Source organism: Helicoverpa armigera, chromosome 23, assembly GCF_030705265.1.
Source record: "Helicoverpa armigera isolate CAAS_96S chromosome 23, ASM3070526v1, whole genome shotgun sequence".
NCBI classification, from domain to species: domain Eukaryota; kingdom Metazoa; phylum Arthropoda; class Insecta; order Lepidoptera; family Noctuidae; genus Helicoverpa; species Helicoverpa armigera.
Window position 1 is genome coordinate 8,024,955 of NC_087142.1, and position 13,831 is coordinate 8,038,785.

The 13,831-nt window shown below is 35.3% G+C and overlaps 1 protein-coding gene across 2 annotated transcripts in view; it reads right to left on the minus strand.

Moving 5' to 3' along the window:
• Nucleotides 1–13,566, minus strand: part of LOC110373728 (fibroblast growth factor receptor homolog 1) — an 83,712-nt gene extending 70,146 nt beyond the window's left edge. For both annotated transcript variants that reach the window (XM_064040848.1, XM_049837543.2), the window contains exon 1: nt 13,354–13,566. The gene's annotated coding sequence lies outside the window, so the exon portion shown is untranslated. The remainder of the gene's footprint in view (nt 1–13,353) is intronic.
• Between the last annotated feature and the right edge of the window lie 265 nt (nt 13,567–13,831).

Here is a 13,831-nt window from a genome sequence, read left to right on the forward strand (position 1 = left end):
ATAAAACCGAAATAGTTTACATGAGTTTAACGGGGAATAATCGTGGTTATTTATCTCTTTTTCTTAAAATAATATCAGCTTTAGAATCTACAGTGACCTTATAAGCTTAGCTTAGCAAGTTAATTTCAGTAGGTACTACTAACTTTAACCATTAAACTACCTTTAACTTAAACCATTTATTTAGCCACACATACAGTCATTATAGTTTTTTTCAGTCTCTCTCTCAGAATCTTGTCAGAAAATGTTTTCTGAGACTCCTAAACCTTTTTAATTGTATTTATAGACTTTAAAAGTAAAAAGAAAACGTGCTTTAGTTGAGGCCCAGGCATACATTGTTTGACATCAAAAAATCTATGTGTATCAAAATAAAAAAGTTCCCTGAGAAGCTCTTCATTCTACACATTACTACTTTACATTTATCATACATTAATCTCAACGATGACAATATTAATCATTACATTTCAGCATAGACTGCGCACGCGCATATCAGTATGAAAAATTGGAATCTTTACAACTGTGACGCTATAGGACAGTTTTGCGTCACATTTCTCAGAAATTACATAAAAACTTCGTCGACTATTTTTAATAGTCGTTGCCAATTATAAATTAACAGGATGTCGTTGTAAAGAAACAACTTAATCAGACGAATTAAAGAATATTCTTAGTTTTGATATAATAATGCACTACTAATGTTTCCATGTCTACAAGTTATACAATAAAGGACACTTAAATCTTACCTCATGTTTCGCATTGCACTAGGCGAAAACTGCAAGAAAAAGGATGCTATCGTTTGGGGGACTTGCGCAAAAAAAAACACATTTCCTTTTTTACCAATTAAGTGTCGTATATTAATGACAAATTGTTTCCTGATATCAAATATTTTAAACATATGTCCTTTCCAAACTATACAAACTAGCTATAAACTCAGTAAACAAAACAAGTCAAAATCACATAAACACAACAAAGAATGTTGTAACAACATTTACTGCGTTTTTATGGGGTCGTGATCTGACCACACATTAGTGTCCTAATGGTCGTGACTCGCAGTCACCCTACTGTGAACGATTTGTGATAAAAGTTAGGAGGAAATACTTTTTAGATGGTGTTTGGAGGTTTAGAAGTACTTAAACCAGCAAGTACCTACGCTGTTAGGCGCCGAGTCTAGGGTTGGGGGTTGTTAGAGAGTTACCGCGGCCCTGGTACACATATAGGGCTCAAGAAAGAACGCAGGTGGGTTCACGTCAGTAAAAGTTTGTCATTCTCTATCCACTGCACCTAAGGTGCTCTGTATCTTCCATTTTCCCTATCTGAGGTCATAGGTAAGTGTGAATTTAAAAGTTAAAAGATAGTTTAAAAGATAGAGTCTACTATTGCATGATTATGTAAATTTTGTTTTCCAAACATGTATACAGTGCAAAGTGCTATGTTTTTCTTGAATAAAATAAATACTTATTAATAATTAATAATAATAAATTCATAAAATACAATAATTCATACCATTTCATTAAAGTTGTGTCAAAAGGGCTTCAGCGTGTTGGCTTCGGCCCCACGTTCGCCTCCCAAAAATCCGGGACTCTGTAGTCCCGAGTTCAGAAAGAGATAATAATAATAATTTAATTGAACTAAGCGCTGAAATTATTCATCTTTGACTTAGAAGATCTAAATGACCAGGTTTAATGTCTGCGAGCATGACAGTGCCCGCCACCAAATCTTGCCTAGGTATCAGATGAAATTAATGTTGTGACTTAAGTGTAGGCGATACTCTCTCAATTATATAAGAAACTCTGTCTATTCCACAATTCCCTTAATTTTTACCTTCCGTAAAACCCCTTATCTATCAAATTGTAAAAGCCCTTCGTATTAATATTCCCTCCGCATATTAGCTACATGAGTGCTACAGTTACTCGCTGGCCGATGGCTACTCAATTATGCATGTCTTATAAGCTGATACGTCAATCATAAGCTTTGCCTTCCATTAGGGTGGGGGCTTGGTAGAAGAGGGAGCGACATGAAGTTATCTATTTTGAGTTAATCATATCGTTATGATTTAGAGATTTTGAAGTAAAATTACGTGAATACATATAGCAGTAATGGTCTTAGCACTGAGTGTGCAAATTTTAGAGTAGGTAATATAAGTTTTAGCTTCAAAAAACCAAAAATTGAGCATTGATGCCATTTATGCAAACTCTAAATATTTAACACCCACTCATATCTACATTCATTAGCACACCATTAGATTTCCTCTCCCGCCACCGCCTCCGCTCCGCAGCTCACAACAGCCTTATAAAGCAAGTCTACATTTAAGCGTTATCATTCGTGCACCGTAGCCACGAGGAAGCGTCTATGCATCGCCGAATCCCCTTTTTTTTAACGTGTCAATAATCTTCAAATGACTCCGCTGTCGGGTTAGCAGCAGTGAGGGAGTGTTGGACTTTTACTGACTAAAAAACCGTCGTATTCCTTCGTAGGCCTTTTATGTACCAGCGCCGCGGTAACTCTTTCGAACAATCCCGCAGCCCCGGCGGGCCTTGGCCCTGTTCGTCCTCACTGGGGATCGCCGGAGACTCCCGCTACCGCCTCCGCTCCGCTTCTCTGTCTACCGTCCTTTATAAAGTGTGTCCATATAACAAGTGCACGTTCAAGCGTTATCATTCGCGCACCGTAGCCACTAGGAAGCGATGATGTATGGCCGGATATTGCTATTCGTTTGACCCATTACGTCGCTGGTTATCTTTGCTTGCGATTGGCGGGAACTAAGATTATGTAAGCGTGAATGTGTGGTCCTTTAAGATGATAGGTGGATGATGGATTTGTGTGATGGTAGCCAGAACTCTTGGGCAGTTTGTAGACTTAATATCAAGCTGCGTTGATTGGCAAAAGTGGAGTGAAGTATTTTGATCTCAGCTGATAATTACTTATCAGATATTCTAACAAGGGGCACTAGATGGATGAATGGAAGGATGGACAAGAATATTGGAGTTAAAACCTGATGCAATTCAAAGGAGATATTTTGGGGATACCTAAGTCACAAGAGTCTCACAAGAGCCTTGATTAAAAACAAATTGCAGTGACAACAGTCTTTCTAAAACCTTGCCAAACTAATAAACAAAACAGTCAAAAACTTATTTGCAGAATACCCTTAAATCTTATTATACTAATAGGACGGCAGATCAATACGAAGGGAGATCAGACGCAAGACCGATTGACGGGTTTACTCACTATGTAAGATACGGAGGTCAAGAAGTTAAGCGCGCGTTGATCCATCTATGGATTGATAGAATGCATTGCTGTTTGAACTGAGGAGATCAAGCTAGTTATTGCTATAGATATTGATATAGAAGTAAAGTTTGTGACTTTGTGTCTATGTAGGGGGATAATCTCTAAATAAACTTATTCAATTTTGAAAATCACCAATAAAGAGGCACGGAATTTGCGAGTATTATGCATGTTCACCATGGCAATCTATATTTAATGTTATAATGTTAATGTCAAGAATAAGTTATTTTTTGCATTAGTTATCACAGCGTATACCTATGTGGTATCTTGGAGATGGAGAGAGGATGATACGAGAACAGATACGAGAATAGTTTTTGTATCTATAATTATAGGCTAACGGCGTTTACAAAACGCTCAGTAAGACTTAGGAATTTAGCCAGATCTAGAATAAGATGTAGACTAGAATAAGATGTAGCCTAGCAATAAACCCGAAATGTATCCCCAGTTTATTTTGATAGCAACGCATACAATTTGTTGCCGTAAATCTCAGAATAAACTGATTATGTTTATTGAACGTAATGTCTATATTTAAACTAATGATGCAACTGGTTTGCTTGAAGAATACCTAATAGTGTAAACTAGAACTGTTATGTGGGTATCTAGGATTAGCCGGTATTCCGCTAGCTTTAATTATAATTTTTATTATAAACTTGTCTATTTGTGTATCAACATAGTATCATACTCCAGTTTGTGAGATATGTTTATGATAGGTAACTTGACTTACCTACTACAAATTGTAACGAGAGATAGTATCGAAATATGCGTGAATCTTCTCTAAAATATGGTTGAAGAAATAAGTCCTACTCTCCATGTATGTACATCCTGCCGGCTCCAGCAGAAACCAAGATGGGATTTTAGTCAGCAGTAGTCTGGCATTCCCTATCACTGTGGTGTCATGGAGGATTTATTTATATTCTCAAAAAAGTCACTAAAAAGATACTAAAGGATCAATGGCTTGAAGCTGCATATAGATTACTTTATTAAAGTAAACATCATCTACATAAGTCTAAGCTAGGTTAGTATGGCATAGCGTGTCATGCTATAATTCCTATGAGGTATCATGCCAAATATAGGGAAGCTTAGCTCTCAAATATCATGTTACAAGTACTCCAAATAGATACGTTAGAGGTTATGGATCATGACCTAAATCCTGAGTTGGCAATTTAAGATCTTAGGCTAGTTTTAAAGTTCTTGCAACCTGGTTGTACTATATTAGTTTATCTATGCAATTTATTACCATTTTTATCAAGAAGCTACAATATTTTTTTCTCTTGTAGGTATTCAATAATAAATTATGTATATAAGAATACAATAATACATACATATGTATATTAGGTACCAAGACTTCAAACAGGATACAACAAGTACCTTTTCAGGAGATAATAACCATATAGAGTTCAATGAATTTCCTTGAATTTTAATTGCTATCAAATGGGAATATTCTAATTTGTATGTGTGGTAGTAGGCCCTATTAGTTTTTATTCCGTCTATAGACTATGGGGCATGCATTGCATATGCTATGGGTATTTTGTATGTTACGAACTCGTATGCATATGACATATTAAATATAGAAGCTTCCTGAATAGTGGGGGGAAACGCTTGTCTAGATAATATCGATGAATTATTGGTAATTATTCTATTGTGGCGTCACGTGTTAATGTGTTGCCCAGGTAGCTAGGTTGAGGAGGTCAGATAGGTAGCTGGTCTTTGGAAGACACTGGTACGACTGACACTGGTAACTGGAAACTGGCCCCAATATACTTAGGAAAAGTCTGCGCAGATGATGATGGCGTCACATTTTTCGCCGGAAAAGCTGAGGTGCACCAATTATTTTAGGAATGATATCATACTATACGCTTAGCTTTAGCTTAGCACGTAGCTTTACGTTATGTAATTCCAAAATGAAGCTTTTCAACCGTACAAAAACCACGGTGATGTCATGACTAAGATGATAAAAAGAAACTATTTTCTCATTATTTTCCCCCAACGAGTTCAAGTTCAAGACCTTTTTGCAAAGCAAACACAAAAATCTCACAGCACTACTCCAATTTAACATCGATATACTTGACCATATTTCATCGATTCCCCTCATCCCATCTCTAGCAACCAACACTCCACTACCGGGTTCACGGCCACGGGTTGACGTAACCATAACATGGTGATGACAACCATAGAGAATGTCAAATGCAGATCGCGGCTACTGAACTTCATTCCATTTTCAAAATTCATGGCGCGTCACCATTTTATGTATTTGTACTGCGAAAATGCATGCGGACATATTGAATGTTTTGGAGTGGTGTTGATTTATGGCGTTTTTGCTCTTGACATAAATTAGGTAATGGATAGTCAGTAAGAAAAGTGTGTTCGAAAAAATCTAAATTGATTGTTATTATACAAGAATTTGGACTGCGATAGGCTGATGATGATGATACAAGAATTTAAGACTTTTGCCCAACAGTGGGATAATATAGGCTAATAAAAAACATATTCTACAATTATATGATTACAGTTAATTATGTACTTTAAGAAGACTTTTACTGTGAGTTGCACGATTTAATTCCAACGATAGCCCTTTTCAGCTTCCAACGATAGCCCTGGCAAGATATACGGCTGGTGATGATTTGGTTATCGTTATAGTTAAATAATGTTCAATTTTTGTGGGCATTTCGTAGCTATTTCGCAAATAATGTTCACCGTTCGTGGATACGACAATATTGACAAACAAATAATTATAATTAGTCAATGCTCAAGCAATTATCACAAAACAATCAAATCAATTACCGTTGATTAATTAATAATAATTAATACATTATATTGGTTTATGATGTCCAGTGTTAAGTTCAACGCAGACAGAAGTGCCTATAACTTATACTATACTGATTGAATTCTGCGGCTCCGAGCTTACAAGCGTCTTCAAAGTAAGAAATCTCTAATCTCTTAATACAAAATCTTGATGCCAAAATTTAAAAAAAAAACTGATTCGCGTTTTTACTGTTTACTCATGGTGAACAATTTACTCGCCTTTGTATTGATATACCTCTAATTACAAGATTTTGCCCGAAACCTCGAAGCCTTTCATGCAAAAATATAAGTATGGTACTATCTACCCATTTGCCCAACCCCATTGTTACACCAAAAAATATGTACCTATCCAATAAACAAACTAACTTTCTCATTTATAATATTAGTAAGGATACTTCGTATTGTGTTGGGTAATAAATAGAATAGCGTATCTCTTCCTGTCTCCTGTCGAGGATATGACGTAGGTAGACAATATGGCCGACTGGCCCTTAAAGACAATTGATAGTGCACCTACCTACATTACTCATTAAGTAGCAACTTAGATATGTATAATTTATTTTGTAAATTATATAATTGCATTTGTTTTAAAAAGTAAGTAAACAAAGCTCCTAATTTTGGTATCTATAGTGCTCGTCTAACTTAAGGGCGGTTTGCAACTATCTTCCGGGCGTAACGCACATATGGCCAATAACCACCTCGCGAATTCTCCTCCCGCTTCCTAAAAAGCTGACATAAAGTTTGGCGAGAACTATAAAACAGACTTTTCTTCTGCTACTTGAAATGGTACTGGGTATGCAAAAATGTCGCCGTCAGTGAGAAGCGATCAATAACTTAAGAATTGATTAAATTTTATTAATTAGCTACATGACATACTATCCATAAGCTCAATCAATAATTATCAATATTCAAGACTTCAGATTTTCAACACATCTGGCTGGCTTGACCATCCGTACGAAAAAGAATGTATATAACGAAATTATGATTAAAGATTTTACCCAGCCAGACTACCAGACTCTGGCAATAATCCAATAAAAAAGAATAATGTTTTTTTTTCTTTATTTTTGGTCTTCCGATTCGAAGCCCTACAAAGTGTACTATCGCGTGATTTTGTCAGTATGAGCAATGACCCCATTTTTTAGATGACTTACAGTTTGCGGTTTTCATAAAATTATTTATAAATAATTTAAAGTCAATACATAGCAGCTGGACCACACACTAAGCCAAAATTTACGCAAGCTATCAATTTTTGTTTTAAGTATTTTCTTCAGTCAAAAATTATATTAATATATATTTTGTGTGAAAGAAAAAATCTTAATTTGAATTTCGTCAAAAGGGTGGTCTGTCATTTCGAAAGTCAAATCGCTAAAAAGTTCAGACAACAAGAAACAAACGCGCACGGAATTCCAAATTTGAATTTGTATTTAGTTATTTTCATTGTCACACGCATTCTATTTTCGATCTGTATTCTATACGGCCAGTGTTCTGATTCCGTCGCTCCGCGTACTCGACCAACTATTTTTTACCGTAACTTAATTATAATTTAATGTAAATTAGACCTTGTTGCATTGAATTAGAGCTGTGTTGTTTTTGTTTAGGTACTGATTTAAGTTTGTTACTATCAAGTATGTAGTCTTCGGTCGGAAATTGAAAACTATTTTCGTCAGTTATTCTTCTTTTTTTGTCTGCAATGGAAGTACCATATGATTCATTAAAAATACCTAATACTATATGATTTCTGGAATAAATCAAAGTAAGTATTGACGTCACAAAGTATCTTTAGCACGAGGAACTTCGGATAAAACCTACAAACTCCATTTCGAATCTAGGAACTAAATCCCGATCATATACGAACCATTCAAAATTAGACTTTATTGTTATAGCTTTAAGATATAATTCGCAACGATTTGCGGTTTGGCAGCTATCATTTATTGTTTGTTTCCTTGAAACCGGAGGAGAGTTATCCGGGAATGTTTTAGATGTACAGAAATCGAATATTTTAAGATGTTATTTTATTTTTAGCCAAAGCACACATTACTCTAGGTATGTACTTAAGATACTTTTTGAACATAAGAACAGTACAATTTAAAATTCGAACTTTGTCTTTCAAAACGCGGTGAAAACTGCATGAATCAGCCAGTAACTTGTGTTCTATTTCCAAAATCCAATGCTACAAATAAATGATTGATAGACTGACAAATAGTTGTTTACATAACTCTGTGGAACAACTCGCACTTGACCTATTTACTCTGGCTGACCTTAATGCGAGATTGTTTATCGAATAACGATTGGTATATTAATGCAGGTCTGTTTGTAAGTGTTGAAAACTGCTGGATTGATGAAGATGCAGTACAGTTGCAAGGGTAACTATTTCTTAGTCATGGCTGTGAAATTATTAATAAATTCATAATAATAGATAAGTGTGTATATGTATAATATTCTTACTCTTGTTAAATCTTAAAAAATATAAATCACTATTTTATTAAATACTGTAGGAAAATAACCTTATTTTTATTTTTGAAAATGCTTCGAGATCAAGAAACATTAAAATCTTATTTAGAGTATGTTTTCGTAAACAAGCTGAGCTTTTGGGATATTCCCATAATATCCCAAAATACTGCATTGCCTAGTTTTTGCTAAAAAACATGTTTTAAAAAAATAATGCTCATTTCCTTGCCATTGGGTAATTCCCAGTTCAAAACACTGGCAGATTTTATTATCATATTTTTCAGTTGAAAAACAATTGCTTTATTTATTTAACATTATCACTACTTCCCACTCAAAATATACAGCTAGTTAACTGATCCAAAAAGTTCAGTTTTGAGCTGTCATCAAATAACTTTGCACTCTGAAATCACCCATTTTATTTTTCATTGAAATGGCTTTGGCCATCGTTACGGGTAATCAGAAGCCAGTAAGTCTGATAACCAGTCTAACCTAGGAGCATTGGGTAGCCCGAGTAACTAGGTTGAGGAGGTCAGGCACGGCAGTCGCTCCTTGTAAAACACTGGTACTCAGCTGCATTCTGGAAGTCTGGAAGCCGACCCTAACACAGTTGGGAAAAAGGCTAAGCAGATGATAAGTAACCAAATTCAGAGCCCCTTTATTTGGCGAATGCTTTAGTAGAATAGAAATAACATCAGCATGATATATTAGGGGTTAAAGTATGAAATTGCCGTTTTATTCTAGTAGGTTTTTGAATTGCCATAGAGTCTTCATGGTTTGAGGTTTTCGAATGGAACTTTTTTCACGTGGTTTCTGTGATGTTTTTCTTTTAAAAAATGTGAAACATTTGATTATCGATGTTCAATTGTTTTTGTTATTCAACTTAAACAAGAAAGATGGATACTGCGAAAATTTGAGTAATTTTTGAATATGAGTTCCGACGCGGGATTGAACGGCAGAAACAGCCCGCAATATCAATGCTGCATTTGAAGAGGTGTCTGCTAAAGAACGCGCCGTGCGATTTTGGATTAAACGCTTTCGTGGTGGAAACTTCGACTTGAAGAACGAGCCATGAGAAAGACCGCCTGACAGGTGATTAACGAGAAATTAAGAGAGACGGTGAACGCCGATCCTAGTCAAACTACCCAGATACCCAGCCGAACACCGAATAATGTGGAAAAAATTAGCAGTAAAACAGCCACGACTCATGAATCGACCTTCACCGCTATTGCTCCATGACAACGCGAGGCCTCACACAGCAAAATAAACCGTTTTAACTCTTCAGGAACTGCAGTTGGAAACTATTCGTCTTCCTCCATATTCGCCAGACCTTGCTCTAACGGACGACCATTTTTTTTTGTGATTTGGACAATTATCTACGTCACAAGAAGTTTCTTCCCAGGAGGCAGAACAAAATTCTTTCACACTGTTTGTGCAGTCTAGATCCTCAGAGTTCTATCGTAAAGGCATAAATGACCTTCTTATTAGATGACCGCAATGTATAGATAATAATGGCAACTATTTTGATTAAATAAGTTTGTTAAAAATTTAAAAAAAAATACAATTTAGGTTTTCAGTACAAATCGGCAATTTCATACTTTAACCCCTATTATTAAGAATTATATCTTCAATACCAGTCATAGTGAAATTCCAAAGAATACATTAGGAAAATTATCCGTTCAAAACCGCCCACTAATGCGTAGCTACCACATCTCTAATGTATCGATATATCGATTGAACATTAATCGATTGTATTGGCATCGATCCTAATTCGATTCCCGTCTTGTACAAATGTAATATATTCTAAAGAACGTATGAATGTGATGCGAGAGTCACTTTGGAAATAGTTCACTCACTCCCCATTTATTTAGTTGATAGGTATCATTCATTTGTTTTATCTTGAATGATAAAGCAATTTGAGTTTTCCATTTTGGTATAATTTTGGTCAAAATAAGACTAGCACAAAAAATACATTTATAAGGCACATTTACACTGTTTTTTTTACGTTTTCATGCTTCTGAAATAACTGAAACCGCGTAAAGAATATTAAAATAATTCCATCTATATTCAAAACCTATTTTTTCCAAAGAACAAACCGATCCACAGGATAAAGGCAGCATATGCCACCTACTCACGTTTTATAAATCCATTTTTCTCTACTCCAAAACTCTCCGTTTACCAAACACACAATACCTATACAGTTATAAAAAGTTGAAGAACAATAAAACGTTCCATTACTTGAGTCACGCTCTAGAATAGAGGTTTTCTCAATAATTCTGATGTCTAATCGACTCCGTGGGTTGAGTGTAGACCACACTTTTATATTTTGGACAGATCATCTGCCTAGCCTTTTCCCAACGAAACATCGTATTTTTCCCAACAATGTTAGTTGGCTGTCATTTGAACATCTTTGGCAGGCGTTACGGGTATTCAGAAGCCAGTAAGCCTGACACCAGTCTAACCAAGGGGTATTGGGTTGCCCGGGTAACTAGTTGGGGAGGCAGTGGCAGTCGCTCCTTGTAAAACACTGAACTCAGCTACATCTGGTTATGCGCAACCAATTTATCCGAGCTTTATAAGACTGCCAAAAATGTGCAAATCCCGGGATTCACAACATGTCGTCTCTTCCGAAACACAGAAGAATTTCTGTTATGACTTTTGACAGATCTAAAGTTATCTGTAGTTGCGCAGAAAGTAGACGTTTTAGGAGCACAATTACCTATTACGCAGCTGGCTTAAGACTAACTTAAGTTTCCATGTAAGTTAGACTGTAACTTACACATAAAAGAGATACATTTACGGAAAAAACATTAAAAGACTTCAGATCTGAGAAAGTCTGAAGTATAATTTAAAAACTATGATTCGTCTCATATAAAGAAACAGACAACTTTTACGGATCTAGCCTTTATGACTTTATATTGTTATGATCGAAATAAAAAAGTAATATGACTTCGAAGAAATCTGTGATGTCGAAAGAATAAACTTTATTTTTGCTTTAGTGTAAACTTTGGTTTGACGGTGCAGTTTTATAGCTTTTATTCACACAGATATTATATGAGAAATATGGAAGTAATATTTAAGAATATCCTGAGTACTTCTGAGTATGAGGGCCTTCGTTGGCGGTATAATTTTAAAGGTTGTAAGACGCTATTAAAATATATCCTTCATTACATAGGTTTCAACTTTATCCAAAGCATAAGTTTCAATGTTGACCGACAAAATTTTACAGATTGTAGTAGCTTGATGTGCTAGTAATTTAGTAGCGTCTGTAAGACAAACTGCCACAGTTTAAAGATTTTTACTCGACTTTTTCGTCAATTAAGATCCAACCCTAGACTCAAATCCAGAGTGGACAAAGTACTAAAGTATTGGGCTCCCAGACAGCTTTGAAATTTAACGCATTTGATGTCCATCTATTAGAAAAAGTTTTCAATCGTTTTATTTATTTTTTCAGTTGCGTTATTTTGTGTCGAATCAATATTTGTCGTTTCTTCTTTCTTTCGGTAGCTGCCAGAACTAACAATAAAAAATAAAAATGACAAAATCCCTACGTGTCCAAAGTATTTAATTAAGGCACATGCCACGCCTGCAAAGGGCGAGATTAAGGGTAACATCTTCATTGTGATCTGTCTGTCCGTTTTTTTGTTCCTACCTACAGAACCACGTGTTCCGCACACGTTAGTACCGGAAAGAATAATGGTGGTTACGAACTGTGGAGACGCTGTTGGTAATTTTTTTTTGCGTTAAAATATTTTGGTATTTTAAATAAATTATGAAGTAATAAGGTGATTCAGTATTCTGTGATCTTGAATTGTTTTGTAGTTTTTGTGGTTTAATTTATTTCATATTTAGGATTGATAAATGTTCTTTTTTCTAGTGCACTTTCAATTTATTTCACATCCTGCTTACGATATCCATGTAGGTAAGATACATAAAAAATAGTTTTTAAGAGAGAAGAGAACTTCTACATTCGAGAAACAAAATACTTATACTGTATTTTTTAGTTGATTACCAAAACACATTTTTACATAACTTTACAATTAGTCAGAAACATAAAAATGTTTTTTTTTTTTTAACACAATCCTTTCAAAAGACATCCAAAATTTTGCAACACACAGCATACTCCATAGACCTCTCTGTTCGTTAAGGCACAAAAACACATTGTTTGCCACGTGTTAAGCGTTAGGACGCCGGCTGAATGCTAAAAGGGACACTGGTTCGATTCCCGCTCGAACATCTTCCTTGCCTGCCTTCGTAAAGATTTATTTATTGCTTGAATGTTTCCTTTTTTGTTCGTTTTTTTTTTCTAGTAAAGACAATGTTCTTTAATTGTTGGAATTTGTCAATTGAGATTTTTTGATTTTTGGGAAGGAAATTGTGAAATGTATTTGAAATTAATTAAAATGGGAGGCTATGTATGTATATTTTATTTTCCAGGTACACGTTAAGTACAGTGAAAAGTTTTTAGCTAGGTACTCTTAAATATAATAAGACGAAGATATCACTTATAATATTTTCCTCAGGTCCATGTTCAGTATTTTTTAATTTATTTATTATGAGTATAAAAAAATATCAATTGTGTTCTGAAGGTTTCCATAGTGTAAATATGTAAACAGAAGCGCAAATCCCATCGTCATTCTTAGGCACATTAAATAAATTCCCGCCAATTCCCATCAAATTAAAATTCAATTCCGAGAAAAATAGTACTTTATCTAATCACACCCAAAAACAATACTAAGAACACTGACTCATATACATATGAAACTAATTACGTTTTCATATAAATGCCGCCAGTCTATATTTAATTATATCTTAAAATAACAAATCAGCTTACCGCTTCTGGGAATGAACACAATTCCTTCGTATCCGCAACGTCACAAAATGTCACTGTAGACTCCAATTTATAAGTTTTTAACACAAAACGTCACTAAAAGTTAAGATACACAATCACTTTGACACAGTCACATCAAAAGTTCAGCTCCGTACGTGAAAATTCGATTAATGTTCGACACTCGCAGACGTCCGCACGCATCGAGCTTTGCAAGAAGACTGAATAGTCTGTGCGCGAGAGCTTTCAGCGGTGCGCGTGCGCTGTAATTTTAACCGCGGTGGAAAGCGCGCGCGTACACCTATCTCCCTCACTCGTATAGCGAAAACTGTACTTGTTTTATCTCTGTCCTTGTTTGATCGAAGTTGGTGCGTGAAAATCGTGGAAAACTGAAGTAAACAGAGCGTTTGCGTGGCATTACGTAATCGGAGTTGCATTTATGATATATCTTGTCTTGTGATAAATGTATTTTCACTGTTTTTC